The sequence below is a fragment of the Dermacentor silvarum genome, chromosome 1 (genome assembly GCF_013339745.2).
Source record: "Dermacentor silvarum isolate Dsil-2018 chromosome 1, BIME_Dsil_1.4, whole genome shotgun sequence".
Lineage (NCBI taxonomy): Eukaryota > Metazoa > Arthropoda > Arachnida > Ixodida > Ixodidae > Dermacentor > Dermacentor silvarum.
In genome coordinates this window covers 362,076,148-362,091,403 of record NC_051154.1, presented here as the reverse complement: position 1 = coordinate 362,091,403, position 15,256 = coordinate 362,076,148, and the positions used below count along the sequence as shown (strand labels likewise).

At 46.1% G+C, this 15,256-nt stretch overlaps 2 non-coding genes across 2 annotated transcripts; both read right to left on the bottom strand.

The window, feature by feature from the left end:
* Positions 1-591: 591 nt before the first annotated feature.
* Trnag-gcc (transfer RNA glycine (anticodon GCC)) lies at positions 592-662 on the bottom strand. Its single transcript has one exon. It is a non-coding gene; the product is annotated as a tRNA-Gly (tRNA).
* A 13,030-nt stretch (positions 663-13,692) lies between these two features.
* Trnag-gcc (transfer RNA glycine (anticodon GCC)) lies at positions 13,693-13,763 on the bottom strand. Its single transcript has one exon. It is a non-coding gene; the product is annotated as a tRNA-Gly (tRNA).
* Positions 13,764-15,256: the final 1,493 nt, after the last annotated feature.

The following is a 15,256-nucleotide window of genomic DNA, read 5'->3' as shown; positions in this document are numbered from 1 at the left end:
TGTTACTGCCACGCAAGAAGGTTTATCATGCGCAAATAAATAGATGCTCACCAGCAGGTGCGAGTAGCAAAGGACTCAGCTATCGGCGGGCAGCCATCTTCCATTCTTTTCGGAACGGGGCAGTCTGTGGCTATTCAGAAAAAAATTCAGTTTTGTTTCGCATAATGTTGCATTTTTTTCCGTGTACACGTCACTTTGGCGTGATGAGTTTTCGCGGTTTTGTGAGGTCACGTGACTGACAGGCGAAGTGGACGTAGCCAGAAAACATGGGACCAATATCACAGGGCTAATTGTGAAGAGCGCCAAATCAGGAATGATTATTTTTCTTTAGTGCGGTTTCATCATGCGTAATCAGTGTTTACACGTTATATCAGATTGGGAGCTATTGCGGTTGTTGTGACGTCGCGTGACAGTTGGGAGGGGCCCGAAAATGTTTTGACTAATCGTGGAGGCGGATTGCAGAAATTGGAATCAAAACAGTTTGGAATTATTTTATGTAATAGCACCCAAGTGCTTCTTCATGTTGCTCTTTATTAATAGGAGCACTCCACTTTGTCAAACACCAAGAAGCGGAGAAAAAATTTGAAAAATTGCGTCGGCCGGGAATCGAACCCGGGCCACCCGCATGGCAGGCGAGTATTCTACAACTGAACCACCTACGCTTTCTTTTATTACCTTGTGTTAAACATTTCACAGATACAGCAATTGCAAACAAAATGTACAGGAAAATCCCTAGCCACTCGGCTAGTTCGTGTGTTTTAAAATGGCTTGATTTTGGCCAAACGATCCAAAACAGTAATCCATTCTGGAGGATCATCTAGTGCCTTGTATACATCTCGCATGTAGACAACAGTTTCAATGAAATAATCTCTTGCCGATCTTGGACTCAAATGCGCATGTCTGACGTCCATTCTTGTTCGCCAGACACTGCGCATACACATCACCATGAACATATCACTTGGTACACCCTCTGGTTCCACACAAGGTAAGTAACGAATTCCGAAAGCGCTTAAAGGTAGCTCCTTTTTTAAAGTCCTTTGAAGCACATCCCATGGGAACATCGCGTCATCGCAATCAAGAAAAATATGTTCAATTGATTCCGGTTTTCTACATATTAGGCAGTTTACAGACCATGGAACGAAGAGGCCTTTGCTCTGCAGCCATTGTTTTACAGGGAGGGTATCGGTATGCAATTGAAAAAAAAAAGGATTTCATTGAGGCTTTCACTGGCATTCGCTTAACACGCTTGAGGACGTCACGCTCTGAGCCCAGCTGGTACAGCCCGCGGTACACAGAAATTGGCAAAAAAACATCAACTAAGTCTTTGTACAATCGCTTACGTGTCACAGTCGATAAGTATTCGTAGGAAAATCTGGACCTAAGAATCTGCATAGCCGCTACAACTTCGCGTAGGTAGCCAGATAAGAACACTGGCCTAAAAAATACGCTGATACAACGTAGTCTGGCAAGGCATCTCGTAATCGCACTTGGATTACAGTTCGAAGAAATACGTCACCTTGATCACGCAAGAAGAAAAAACTCGTCACAATCTGCTTAAAAAACAGGTGCGATAGCCCCAAGCCCTCCGTCTTTAACTTTATGAAAAAGGTTGCAACGACTCATGCGCTCCCAAGTCGATCCCCAGATAAAGACTGCAAACACTCTGTGCAGTTTATGTACAGAAACCCTAGTCATGCTTAACACCTGGAGCACATAGTACACCTTAGCTATCAAAACCCATTACAAACGGCTGCTCATGAGAACATAGAAAAATTATGACCCCCCGCCATTTTTCTGTTTGTAATTTAACTCGTCTTTCTTCATCTGTCCAATAGTCTTTGCTGTCCTTATAGTGTTTTAGTTGAACTCCTAGATAGCTATCGGGAGTTGTGCTCCATTTTATGTTGCACATCATGTCTGGAGCACTCTCCCAGCTGCCATGCCAGAACCCAAGACATTTATTCCAGCTTATCATGCTTCCTGTTGCTCTACAAAAATTATTAGCCTCTTTTACAACTTCGTACACGCTTTCTTCATTTGCGCAAAATGCAGCTATATCATCCGCATAAGCGAGGATTTTAACTTCACTGTTGAAGAAAGTGTAGCCTCGAATACTCGGATTTGCAAGTACTCTTAAACAAAAGGGTTCTAGGTAAAGATCAAAGAGGAGGGATGACAAACAACAGCCTTGTTTTACAGATGTTTCAACACGAATCATTTCACATAGGCCCAAATTCTGAAACGTTCCTCACCTTAACAAGGAATACTTCATTGATTCTAGGACGCCCTACGTCAATTCTCAAAGCTTCCTTATTGAGGCGCCATCAATGAAGGGTTCCTTGGTTAGTCATCGCCGTAAGGAAACGCATACAGTACCGTTGTGTCTCCTTTGCTCACTACTGTCCCTGAACGAGCGCTCCCCCGCAATGCTTTCCCACGTGATGTCCGCGTGCGCAAGCGCAGTGTCGCCTTCTGTTGACGCGAGCAGGCGAGGGTACGGTGGCTAGTAGCGAGGGCGCGGAGTACTGCGTGTTCGGACGAAGATAGCGGCTTCGATGACGGCAACGATGACGGCAACGATGACGCAACGATGACGCAGGCAACGATGATGCGGGCGCTGTTGCCAGACGTCATCCGTTTTCGTGTTTTTTCGTTGAAAATGTTTAGATGAAATAAGCAAAGTAGCAAAGAAAGCATCTATACGTCTCCGTAGATATTTTGTGCTAAAATAATAATGCCAGCATTCATTTATTTGGCTTAATAAAGGCGTTTGGTTGCAATTGTTCACAAGAACCCTCGGACCCAGACGGGCGACATTCGTTTCTCTCCTCGTTGAGGTGGTCCTCTCCTTAGGACTGGTGAAGGGGGCTTTCAGAATGCGCTGCCGCCCTTCGCGCACCCTTTGATGCTAGGAAGCACGAAGGGCTCCTTGAGTAAGGGTAGGAAAAGGTCGAAGGAAAGGAACGTTTCAGAATTTGGGCCTTAGTTTCTTAGTGATGACAAGTCTCGCTGTACATTTATCATAGACCATTTTCACACCATCTAGAATTACAGATCCTACATTGACGTGCTTCAGGATGAGGAACAGAATTTCATGCACAACTCTATCAAAAGCCTTGTTCAAATCCAGTTGTACCATTGCAACTCGATCCTGCATAGCGTCGCAACATTCGAGAACAGTTCTTGCTACGTGAATATTTGTAAGAATTGATCTTCCTTTACTTCCGCAAATCTGATGTGGACCTACAAGGGACTTGATAACACTTTGGAAACGGTGAGCCAGAACTTTCATAAAGATCTTGTAATCAGTATTCGTTAAGCTTATTGGTCGGTATGCTTCCACAGAAAGCAGTTTCACCGGGTCATTAGTTTTCGGAATCAGGATCACATGGGATGTTCGAAAGGACGGTGGTGTTTGTTTTTCTTCGTAGCATTCTTCTATAACTCGATGTAGGGACTCTGCCATGTCCCTTTTGAAGAACTTGTGCACGGCTGCACCGAGACCATCTGGACCAGGAGATTTGCCAGGACTGAGATCGTCTATCACCTGCTCAACTTCCGCGACTGTTATTGGCCTTTCCAGTGACTGTTTTGTTTCGCCACAAAGCTTAGGCACAAGCGGCAGAAATTCGCTTAGAAACCGTTCAGTATCACATGTTTTATGACTAAATAATCTTCTATAATATTCAACAAAGGCAAGCTGTATCAGTTCACCATCTTGAGTAACGTCATTGCGAAATCCGATTTCGTTAATTTCTTTTGATACTGCATGTTTCTTTTCGTCGCATAGCGCGCGTTTGGTGGGCGTTTCACCCAGCCAAAGCCGCTCGGACCTCGCCCTTTCACTGCGCCACGATACTTTTCTGCTTCTATGGTCTCGAGCTTAGCCTTTACTTATTTTATTTCTTTCGAGAACTGCCCAGGCTTAGCATTTTCTATGCTAACCATGTAATCTAACTCGCTATGCAGCTCTTTTTCTTGCTGCCTTTCTTTCTGCCTTGAAACACTTGCTCTTTCCGATGCGGCGACCTTCAATTCGCATTTAAACTGTTCCCACACCAGCATAAAGTTGCATGTTTAATTCAACCGCATGCTATCTATGTATTCCTTGATCTTTGCAACAAAAAAGTCATCCTGTAGTAATTTGTTGTTGAATTTCCACAATTCCCAGTTAAACTTTGACACTTTTTTCTTTGTACCAATGGTAAGTATGACTAAAGAGTGATCACTAAAGAGTGATCACTAACGCTCACATGCTGTGTACCATAATGGGAACATAAAGACACTAACTCAAAAGGGGCATAAATTCGGTCTAATCTGGCATGAGATACATTTTGAAAATAGGTGTATTTTACTTGGTCTTCATGCGTCAACACTAAAGCTATATCTTCGAGTTCATTATCCTCAATCATTCGATGCAATAATTCTGCACTTTTATCGCTATAAGTTTTACTATTGCATCTATCTTCGGGTCTGCATACGCAATTGAAGTCACCAAGCAATAACACACTTCTCTCGCATTCTAGACAGGGTCGCATTGTACTAAAAAAAACTTCTTGCTCAAAGGTTCTATTCGGTGCATAGACACAAACTACACGCCAGGGAATTTCAGCATAAAGAAAATCACAAAATACTAGTCGGCGATTGTCACAAGAAGACACAGATTCAATGATCCCAAGGCTCTTTCGAATAAAGATAGCACAGCCACCAGCCCTACCAAATGCATGACTCACACACACATTATATCTGTTGCGAAACACTTCAACCATTCGATCAGTTAGTTCTTCACTCTCGATTTTGGTCTCTTGGACCGCTAACAAATCAATATCTTTTCTAAATGAATTCGATTTAGTTGACACTGTCTTCTTCGCGCAGAAAGTCCTCTCCTATTGAAGGTCGAGACACGCAGGGCATATTTGAATTTAGCTGCCATCTCTATTAAGAAATATTGCCAATATCCTACTCACATATTCGCGTCAAACATGCAGGGCCACCCGCGGTGAGAGTAGGCTCCATGATCGCTGCACTTCCAGAGAACTAAGCACGAGAACGCCCCCTTTCCGTGAGCGGGGTTGTACAACGAAAAAAAAGTTGTAGCCGCCGCTAAGAAGCCGGCGGCGTGGAATTAGTCCGTCGGTCTGTAGTAAGGTTTGGCACTGGCTTGAAAGACTGCTGTCTGGAAGTTGCAGCCTTTGTGGGAGGTTCCCCGGTTGACGCTGAAACACCACTCGCAATGGTGTCCCCAGTCTCCCCTCGCGTCCTCTTTACAGGACCGCTGCCAGTCGCTGCCATGTCGACCTCGGTGATGGCATCCTCTGTGGCTTTCGCGTTCTCAGGTAGAGTGCCGTCGGTGCCTTGGGTCTTTATTGCGTCTTCTTTTAGGGCTTCTGGGCTTGCTGCGGTAGCAACACGCACAGGGTCTTTCTCGCGACTCAATTCCTTGACGTTTTCACATGGTGCTTGTAGAGGCTTTGGGGCCTCCGCCTTCGCATCGTCGCCGTGACCTCGCGTGGCATCTTCTGCATCTGCTGCGTCCATCATGTGCTCGGAAACCAAATCCCTCCGGGCCGGGCCTGTTACGCTGGCATAGGAGCGCACGCACTGGGTCTCGTCGTGGCCGTAACGACGACAGAGCCCGCAACGTGGAACACGGAATTCGCGACGTATGTGACCGATGCCACGGCATCGGCCACATACGTCGTCCCAGGCAGAGCGGAGCTCAGCCTGGGACGTGAACGAGTGCCAAGTCTTCACCGACACGCAGCTGATGAGGCAGGTCGTCGATGGTAACGCCCACCTTCAACTTCAATGTTACGGACCGCGTTGTCGATCCTTCATCGAAGCAGCCTTTAACCTTCCATTTTTCTCTGTTGATTTCTGTCACCTTTCCGAAGGCGGCAAGTGCAGTTCGAACATCGTCGTCTGGTACCCCATGAAGTAGCCTGTAAAGTTTCAGACGAAGGCCTCGGTCGCAGGGGTCTATAACCATACATCGTTCGTTCTTGACATTGAAGGCGTCTGCAGCCAGTATCCACTTCTTACCTTCTTCGTCTTTAAACGTTACTGCCCACAGGTGATTCATTTGGTATGCCCCGAGGGCAACCACCTCCGGCAGCAGCGAAAGACGGTCGAGTTAATCGCGGAAATGCTCGCATCGAAACAGCCTTGCCCAAAGGCAACCGTGCAAAAAAAATGTATTCAAAACAGATTCACCTGTGGGCTGATGCGGCAAAACAACCTGATAATCTTCAGCCGGGTTGTCAGAAGACCTGATTCCGCGGCCATTGGCCGCTGTATCCGTTCCGAGGGAGCATATGCTTTCACAACCGTTCGCTTCGGAAGCCGTAAGTGGAATCCTGAACCACCTACGCCGATGCTCAGTCCGTGGAACCTCACTCTTTGCATAGCAATGAAAATTGCTTAACGTCTCGCTGTGTCCAGGGCAAAACGCTCGCGCGCAATTTCTCACACATAGCTGGCCTATCACTGGGCGTTTCCTTAGCGGAACAAGGCGCGCTATAACGTAAAATTATTCCAAACATTTTGATTCCAAACTCCTGTCAACAAATTTACGTAACCACCGACGCAAGCATCGGGCAGTGACGCGCAGCGTTGTCTGAACAACCCAATCAAACACTCTCCTCGTTTATAGGAGGTCACCTTTGTCGTTTTCAAAACCAATAACATTGTCACTACTCAGCGGTTTTCCTTATCTGATTGGCTGGCAAGAGACGAGGAGCACGCTCTCGTGGAGAGCGTTTAGATGGGGCTGAGCCAGCACAGTGAAAATAGATAACCGCATGAAGAGGTTGGTGCCGGCTTCTACGATTGTTCCGCTTCGCCTTTCTTAGCTTGCGGTGGCTGGTGGAAAATCGCGGCGGCCTGCAACGGAAGGATAACAATGCCGCTAAAACGGATCCTCAGCAAGGTAGAGTTGGCAGAGCGATGTGGTATGCCTGCCGAAAGGGCTCGATAACGTGTTACTGCCACGCAAAAAGGTTTATCATGCGCAAATAAATAGATGCTCACCGGCAGGTGCAAGTAGCGAAGGACTGAGCGATTGGCGGGAAGCCATCTTCTATTCTTTTCGGAACGGGGCAGTCTGTGGCTATTAAAAAAACAGTTTTGTTTGGAATAATGTTGCTTTTTTTCCGCGTATACACGTCACTTTGGCGTGGTGAGTTTTCGCGGTTTTGAGAGGTCGCGTGACCGACAGGCGAAGTGGGCGTAGCCAGAAAACATGGGACCAATATCACAGGGCTAATGGTGAAAAGGCGTGAAATCAAGAATGATTATTTATCATTAGTGCTGTTTCATCATGCGTAATCAGTGTTTACACCTTATATGAGATTGAGAGCTATCGCTGTTATTGTGACGTCGCGTGACAGACAGGCGAAGTTGGGAGGGGGCCGAAAATGTTTTGACTAATCGTGGAGGCGGATTGCAGAAATTGGAATCAAAACAGTTTTGAATCATTTTACGTAAGAGGACCCAAGTTCTTGTTCATGTTTCTCTTTATTGATGGGAGCACTCCACTTTGTCAAACACCAAGAAGCGGACAAAAAATTTGAAAAATTGCGTCGGCCGGGAATCGAACGCGGGCCACCCGCGTGGCAGGCGTGTATTCTACCACTGAACCACCGACTTTTTTTCCTTTTATGCTATTTAATACATTAACATGTCATCCAATAAAACATTCACTAATTGTGCATAGTCATAGAATGGTGGGTACAATGAGTCACACACAGAAAAACAGAAGAGGCACTGTTCCGCTTTAAAAGGGTGGTAAGGCTAAGCACCTCACCAAAATGGGGTACCAGTCCAGTTGAACACCAAGTGTATCATAAACATGCTTTAGATGCAGAGTCATCTGGATTAAATTTACTCCTGTAGGAACAACCGGTTCGGCATTGCGGTCCATCATTCGCGTCTTCCACAGACTGTGCATTCCCATGAGAAAGAACACGTCGAAAGGTACACTGTCATCAGAGGTCGGCAGCATGCAGATATCGCACTGTATGGGGGTTGATTTCAAAGTCTTTCTTTAGAGTCCGTTGGAGGATGTCCCAAAATAGAATGGCATCTTTGCAGCCAATAAAACAGTGTTCAATTGTCTCTGGCACATCACAAAGACGACAATTAACAGAAGTCACAAATATACCCTTCTTCTGTAGCCATGTTTTTACCGGTAAAGTTTCACTTTGAAGTTTGTAAAAAATGTTTTGCGGCATGGGGACATATAGATTTTACGAACTCGCTTTAGTACATCGTGGCCTGGCCATTCAATGTATAGTGATCGGTAAAATGGAGGCGGAAATAGCATGGACAGTAAATCTTTGTATAACCTTTTACGCGACACGGAGTACAAGTATTCAGTGGAAAACCGAACTGTCAGGAAACGAACTGGCAAATAAACCTCCTGCATGAACCCCAACAAGCATAAAGGCGAAGAATATTTTGAAGAAACAACTAAATCACGTAAAGCATAAACAAGTGTGACTTGCATGAATGACCGAATTATAGCATGCGAAGTATCGCGAAAAAAGAAGAAACGAGACACTATTTGCCGCACGTAAAGGTGCACTAAGCCGAGCCCACCCTCACTAACTGGTCTAAAAACATTGTCTCGCCTCATGGGCTCGAAATTTGAAGCCCATATGAAAGTTGCAAAAATTCGGTGAAAGCGTGGGATGTAGAGCCTGGCACAGTGAATAACTTGCAATACGTAGTAAATTTTAGTTGTCAAAAACTTATTGCAGGCTTCAGCCATTCCGAAAATAGAAAGTCGGTATGGAACGAATGTCTGAGCGTAACTTTGCAAGGCTGAAACTCGTTCTTTCCAATAGTGCGTGCTTAATTTATATGCGTCTAGCGGCACGCCAAGATACGTTGGCAGAACACGAGTCCACTTAATGCCTGCAAACTGTTTTGGCTTATAACACCAGGAGCCGAACCATAAGCCTAAGCTTTTCGAAGAGTTCATTTGTGCTCCTGATACGCTGCCAAATTTCTCTATTGTAGCTACAACTTTTTCAACACTGGGCTTATGTGCATAAAAACGCTAGATCATCTGTGTAAGCTAACACCTTACCTCATTACCCAGTATGTTGAAGCCATGGATGGAACTTGACTGAATTACGCTTAAGCATAGTGGTTCCAGGTAAAGGGCGAAGAGTAGTGGGGACATCGGGCATCCTTGTTTTACCAAAGAGCAGATAGCAACGGGTGTGGAGAGATGGCCATTAATAACTAAGCGAGTAGAACAATGGGTGTAGCAAAGCCTAACGCCTTTAAGCACAATGGAGCCAACATTGGCGTGTTCCAGAAGAGAAAATAAATATGAATGACTGACTCGATCAAAAGCTTTAGCAAGGTCTACTTGGAGCATTGCAAGCTGCTCAGTGGAACCGTAACAGTGCTCAAGAAGTGTACGGGCGATATGTATGTTGGTCTGAATTGATCGACCTCTAATTCCGCACGTCTGATGGGAACCAATGAGAATCGACATCGCAAATTGTAATCTATTAGATAAGACTTTTACAAAGATTTTATAATCAACGTTTGACAATGTGATTGGTCTGTAGCTTTCAACAGAACGTAGTTTTTCATTATCTGAGCTTTTTGGGATTAAAACTGTGTGGTTTTTGCAAAACGATTGTGGAAGGGCGTCCACCTCTAAACTTGTCATAAATATATCCAATAATATGGAACTGATAATCCCTTTGAACGCTTTGTAAAATTAACTTGAAAGTCCATCAGGGCCGGGGGTTTTCTATAAAGGCAGCTGATCAATAGCTAGCTCAATTTCTTGAATGGTAACAGTACCACTGATGAATGCACACTCCTCATTCTGTAAAGGTTTTACTAGAGACACAAAACTCTCTAAGAATTTTGCATCATGATCTTCGGGAAATGCACTAAACAAAGCATTGCAGTAACTTTCAAATTGTGAAATTACGTCCTTCGTATTTGTTACAACACTACCTTTGGAGTAGATTTCCGAAATTACTTTTGAAATACCACGACGTCGCTCATCAAGTAAAGCTTGACGTGTAGGCTGTTCAGAGTGCAAAGCACGGCTGTTTCGAGATCGAACTCGCGCACCACGGTAACGCAGTGCGTCATACTTTTGTAACTCACATTTAATATTTTCCATATCTTCTATGTAAGTGCCTGGCATTTCGCATTCCATCTCGTAAATGCTACTTAGGCTCTTCAGAAGCATTTTTCTTCATTCTTTCTATAAAATGATTTCACCGACCCAATTTCTGTAGTCACTGTGTGAACCTCTTGCTTAAAGAGTTCCCAAGCAGCAAATAATGGCAAGTCTGTAGAAAAACAAGTTGTTGGACACGATTGATAGCTTTCTGATCATTTAGGAGCTCAGAGTTAAGTTTCCAGAGTGCCCACTGTGGTCGGAAATTGTTTACAGATTTCTCACCAATCTTTGCGATAACCATACAATGATCAGAGAACGAAACTGGGATAGTACTACAATACAGTCCTCGGGAGAGGAGTGATCAAGAGACATAAATTCGATCAAGGCGGGCGTAAGAGTGACCTTGAATTCGTGTATAAGTGCAAGAACCCTGTCCCGACGCTCCTATATCTATGAGCCCTGCATTCTCTATCACGTTCGACAAAACTTCACCACTCCTGTCTCGCTGAATGTTAATCCCACTTCTATCACTCGGATCACATACACAATTGAAATCTCCCATTAACACAATGCGGCGTTCACAGTCCAGTAGATTAGACACAGTATCATATAAAAGAATTTTTTTCGCAGCGTCATTAAATGCGTAGAGGTTAACTATTCGTCATGGCACACCCTGCAACACAAAATCGCAGTATATGTATCGGCCTTCAGCGTCCACATGGCAACTATATGCTGAACAAAGTAGGCTCTCTTTTATAAACAGGAAGCAGCCCGCGGATAAACCAAGGGCGTGTGAAACGCAGACATTATAGTCAGACAGAAAAGGTAATAAGGCCCTGTCTGTTTCGTCATCACTCTCAATCTTCGTCTCCTGCACGGCGACGAAGTCGAGGCGATGCCTACATAAAAGCCGGCGAAGCTGTGCCTGTTTCTGCAAAGACCTAAGGCCCCGTACATTCAAAGTTACGAAGAGAAGTTGCTGTGTCAGCGCCATGGTGACTAACCACTATACGGATCTAATCTATGTGGTCGGTCCTTGAGGGCAATGGTGAGGCTCCCTCCGAACCCCCCCCCCCCCCAGGCCTCCTGGACCGTGATCGCCGGCACTTTCCTGAGTGTTTCGATGTCTTGCGGCGACGTGCTTTTCTTGTGGTACTGGTAGTGTCGCTGTCCGTGCTTGTTTCTGATGTGTTTGTCGCGCGGCGCTTCGGAATTGATGTATCCGCGTTACTTCGTCTGTCCTCTACCAGCACAGGGCACGTGTCGAGAAGCTTGGGTGTAGCAGATGATTCATTATCGGCTGCCTCTTTAGCTTGCTGGGCAGGAACTGGCTGTGTGATTACGGGTGTCTCATTGCACTGTTGCTTGGACTGCTCATCTGTGGCTTTGCTACATTCCTTGTCATTGGGTGGCTCTGCGATGACATTGTCTTTAACATCTAGACGAGACTTGCTGGCACAACTGGTCTCCGCGGCAGATGGAACATCGCCAGTCGCGTGGAGAACCTCAATGGCAATCATTATGTGTTCTTGCACGCATTCATCAGGAGGTCGTGTCCTATGTCGTAACTTGTCGGCGTATGTTACCACACATTCTTCAGCTGTGTGGCCAAAGCGCCGGCAGTCTGCACAACCTGGAGTTTTGCAGTTGCGACGAATGTGGCCAACCTTGTTACAGCGGAGACAAAGCGGGGGTCTGCCTGGAATCAGTACAAGGCTCTGCAGTCCACAGACAGGTAGGAGATGTGGAACGTCACCCACGCCTACTGCGTCAGCAAGAGACAACACCACATCACGATTTAGAGTACGCATTTCTTCAATCTCCGATACTCTCCAGCTTTCTGCTGCTATAGATTTCACTTTCCCGTAAGCCTGGAGTGAATCTCGAATGTAGGCGTCTTCCAAACGCTCAGGTAGCCATAAAAGCTCCATTTTTACTTCCGTGGGCTCAGGGTCCATGACGATGCAGCGTCTTCCTTTCACTGATAAATCGCGCACGTGACTAGATTTGATTTTGTCAATGCTCACTTGCACGTCACCATCCACACGTGCGACATCTGAAATTGGCCAATGGAACATATTTCCTTTAGGTCAATAACATTCCGAAGGGCGTCTCTGAAGTCTTGGGCTCTATACGGTAGACCAGCTAAGTCAGCATGCAGGAAAACGGAGTCCACAACCAGCGTACCGATAGGAAGACGAGGTAGCATAATACGGTAGTCATTGCTGCTGGCTGAAGCCTGAGCAGCACCTCGGCCAGGGGCCGATAAATCCTTTGGAGCGGACACATGAGAAACGCGACCGTTCGGAATGCCGTCTTCTTTCTCCCCACTGAACCACCGACGCCGATGCTCAGTCCGTGGAACCGCACTCTTTGCATACCAATGAAAATTGCTTAACGTCTCGCTGTATCCAGCACTGCGCTCGCGCGCAATTTCTCACTAACACATAGCTGGCCTTTGACTGGGCGTTTCCGTAGCGGAACAAGGCGCGCTATAAGGTAAAATGATTGCAAACACTTTTGATTACACACTCCTGTGAACAAATTTACGTAATCACCGACGCAAGCATCGGGAAGTGACGCGCAGCGTTGTATGAACAACCCAATCAAACACTCTCCTCGTTTATAGGAGGTCACCTTTGTCGTTTTCAAAAGCGGTTTTCCTTATCTAATTGGCAGACAAGAGGCGAGGAGCACGCTCTCTTGGAGAGGGATTCGATGGGGCCGAGCCAGCACAGTGAAAATAGATAACCGCATGAAGAGGTTGGTGCCGGCTTCTGCGATTGTTCCGCTTCGCCTTTCTTAGCTTGCGGTGGCTGGTCGAAAATCGCGGCGGCGTGCAACGGAAGGATAACAATGCCGCTAAAACGGATCCTCAGCAAGGAAGAGTTGGCAGAGGGATGTGGTATGCCTGCCGAAAGGGCTCGATAACGTGTTACTTCCACGCAAAAAGGTTTATCATGCGCAAATAAATCGATGCTCACCAGCAGGTGCGAGTAGCAAAGAACTCAGCTATCGGCGGGCAGCCATCTTCCATTCTTTTCGGAACGGGGCAGTCTGTGGCTATTCAGAAAAAAATTCAGTTTTGTTTGGCATAATGTTGCATTTTTTCCGTGTACACGTCACTTTGGCGTGATGAGTTTTCGCGGTTTTGTGAGGTCACGTGACTGACAGGCGAAGTGGGCGTAGCCAGAAAACATGGGACCAATATCACAGGGCTAATTGTGAAGAGCGCCAAATCAGGAATGATTATTTTTCTTTAGTGCGGTTTCATCATGCGTAATCAGTGTTTACACGTTATATCAGATTGGGAGCTATTGCGGTTGTTGTGACGTCGCGTGACAGACAGGCGAAGTTGGGAGGGGCCCGAAAATGTTTTGACTAATCGTGGAGGCGGATTGCAGAAATTGGAATCAAAACAGTTTGGAATTATTTTATGTAATAGCACCCAACTGCTTCTTCATGTTGCTCTTTATTAATAGGAGCACTCCACTTTGTCAAACACCAAGAAGCGGAGAAAAAATTTGAAAAATTACGTCGGCCGAGAATCGAACCCGGGCCACCCGCGTGGCAGGCGAGTATTCCACCACTGAACCACCGACGCCGAGGCTCAGTCCGTGGAACCGCACTCTTTGCATACCAATGAAAATTGCTTAACGTCTCGCTGTATCCAGCAATGCGCTCGCGCGCAATTTCTCACTTACACATAGCTGGCCTTTGACTGGGCGTTTCCTTAGCGGAACAAGGCGCGCTATAACGTAAAATGATTCCAAACACTTTTGATTGCAAACTCCTCTCAACAAATTTACGTAACCACCGACGCAAGCATCGGGAAATGACGCGCAGCGTTGTCTGAACAACCCAATCAAACACTCTCCTCGTTTATAGGAGGTCACCTTTGTCGTTTTCAAAACCAATACCATTGACTACACTCAGCGGTTTTCCTTATCTAATTGGCTGACAAGAGGCGAGGAGCACGCTCTCGTGGAGAGGGTTTCGATGGGGCCGAGTCAGCACAGTGAAAATATATAACCGCATGAAGAGGTTGGTGCCGGCTTCTCCGATTGTTCCTCTTCGCCTTTCTTAGCTTGCGGTGGCTGATCGAAAATCGCGGCGGCGTGCAACGGAAGGCTAACAATGCCGGTAAAACGTATCCTCAGCAAGGAAGAGTTGGCAGAGCGATGTGGTATGCCTGCCGAAAGGGCTCGATAACGTATTACTGCTACGAAAAAGGTTTATCATGCGCAAATAAGTAGATGCTCACCGGCAGGTGCGAGTAGCGAAGGACTGAGCGATCGGCGGGCAGCCATCTTCTGTTCTTTTCGGAACGGGGCGTTCTTTGGCTATTCAGAAAAAAAATCTGTTTTCTTTGGCATAATGTAGCATTTTTTCCCGTTTAAACGTCACTTTGGCGTGGTGAGTTTTCACGGTTTTGTGAGGTCGCGTGACAGACTGGCGAAGTGGGCGTAGCCAGAAAACATGGGACCAATATTAGAGGCCTAATGGTGAAAAGGCGTCAAATCAGAAATTATTATTTTTCTTTAGTGCGGTTTGATCATGCGTGATCACTGTTTACACGTTATATCAGATTGGGAGCTATCGCGGTTATTGTGACGTAGCCTGACAGACAGGCGAAGTTCGAAGGGGCCCGAAAATGTTTCGAGTAATCGTGGAGGCGGATTGCAGAATTTGGAATCAAAACAGTTTGGAAATATTTTATGTAGTAGCACCGAATTGCTTCTTCATGTTGTTCTTTATTAATAGGAGCACTCCACTTTGTCAAACACCAAGAAGCGGAGAAAAAATTTGAAAAATTGCGTCGGCGGAGAATCGAACCCGGGCCACCCGCGTGGCAGGCGAGTATTCCACCACTGATCCACCGACGCTTTTTCTCTTCTTTATTGCCAGTCCTCGACAAAGAACACAAAATTCCATGAACACTATTCAAAACAGCAATACATACACATTTGTTGCCATCCGGTACTGCGGCATGACGTTGTCGTGTTAAAATTACTTGAGTGCTGCCAGGGGTTCAACCCTAGACAGCCACTCGGGAACAGTCTGTTGTGACTTCAACAGTTCTACATACCGATGCAT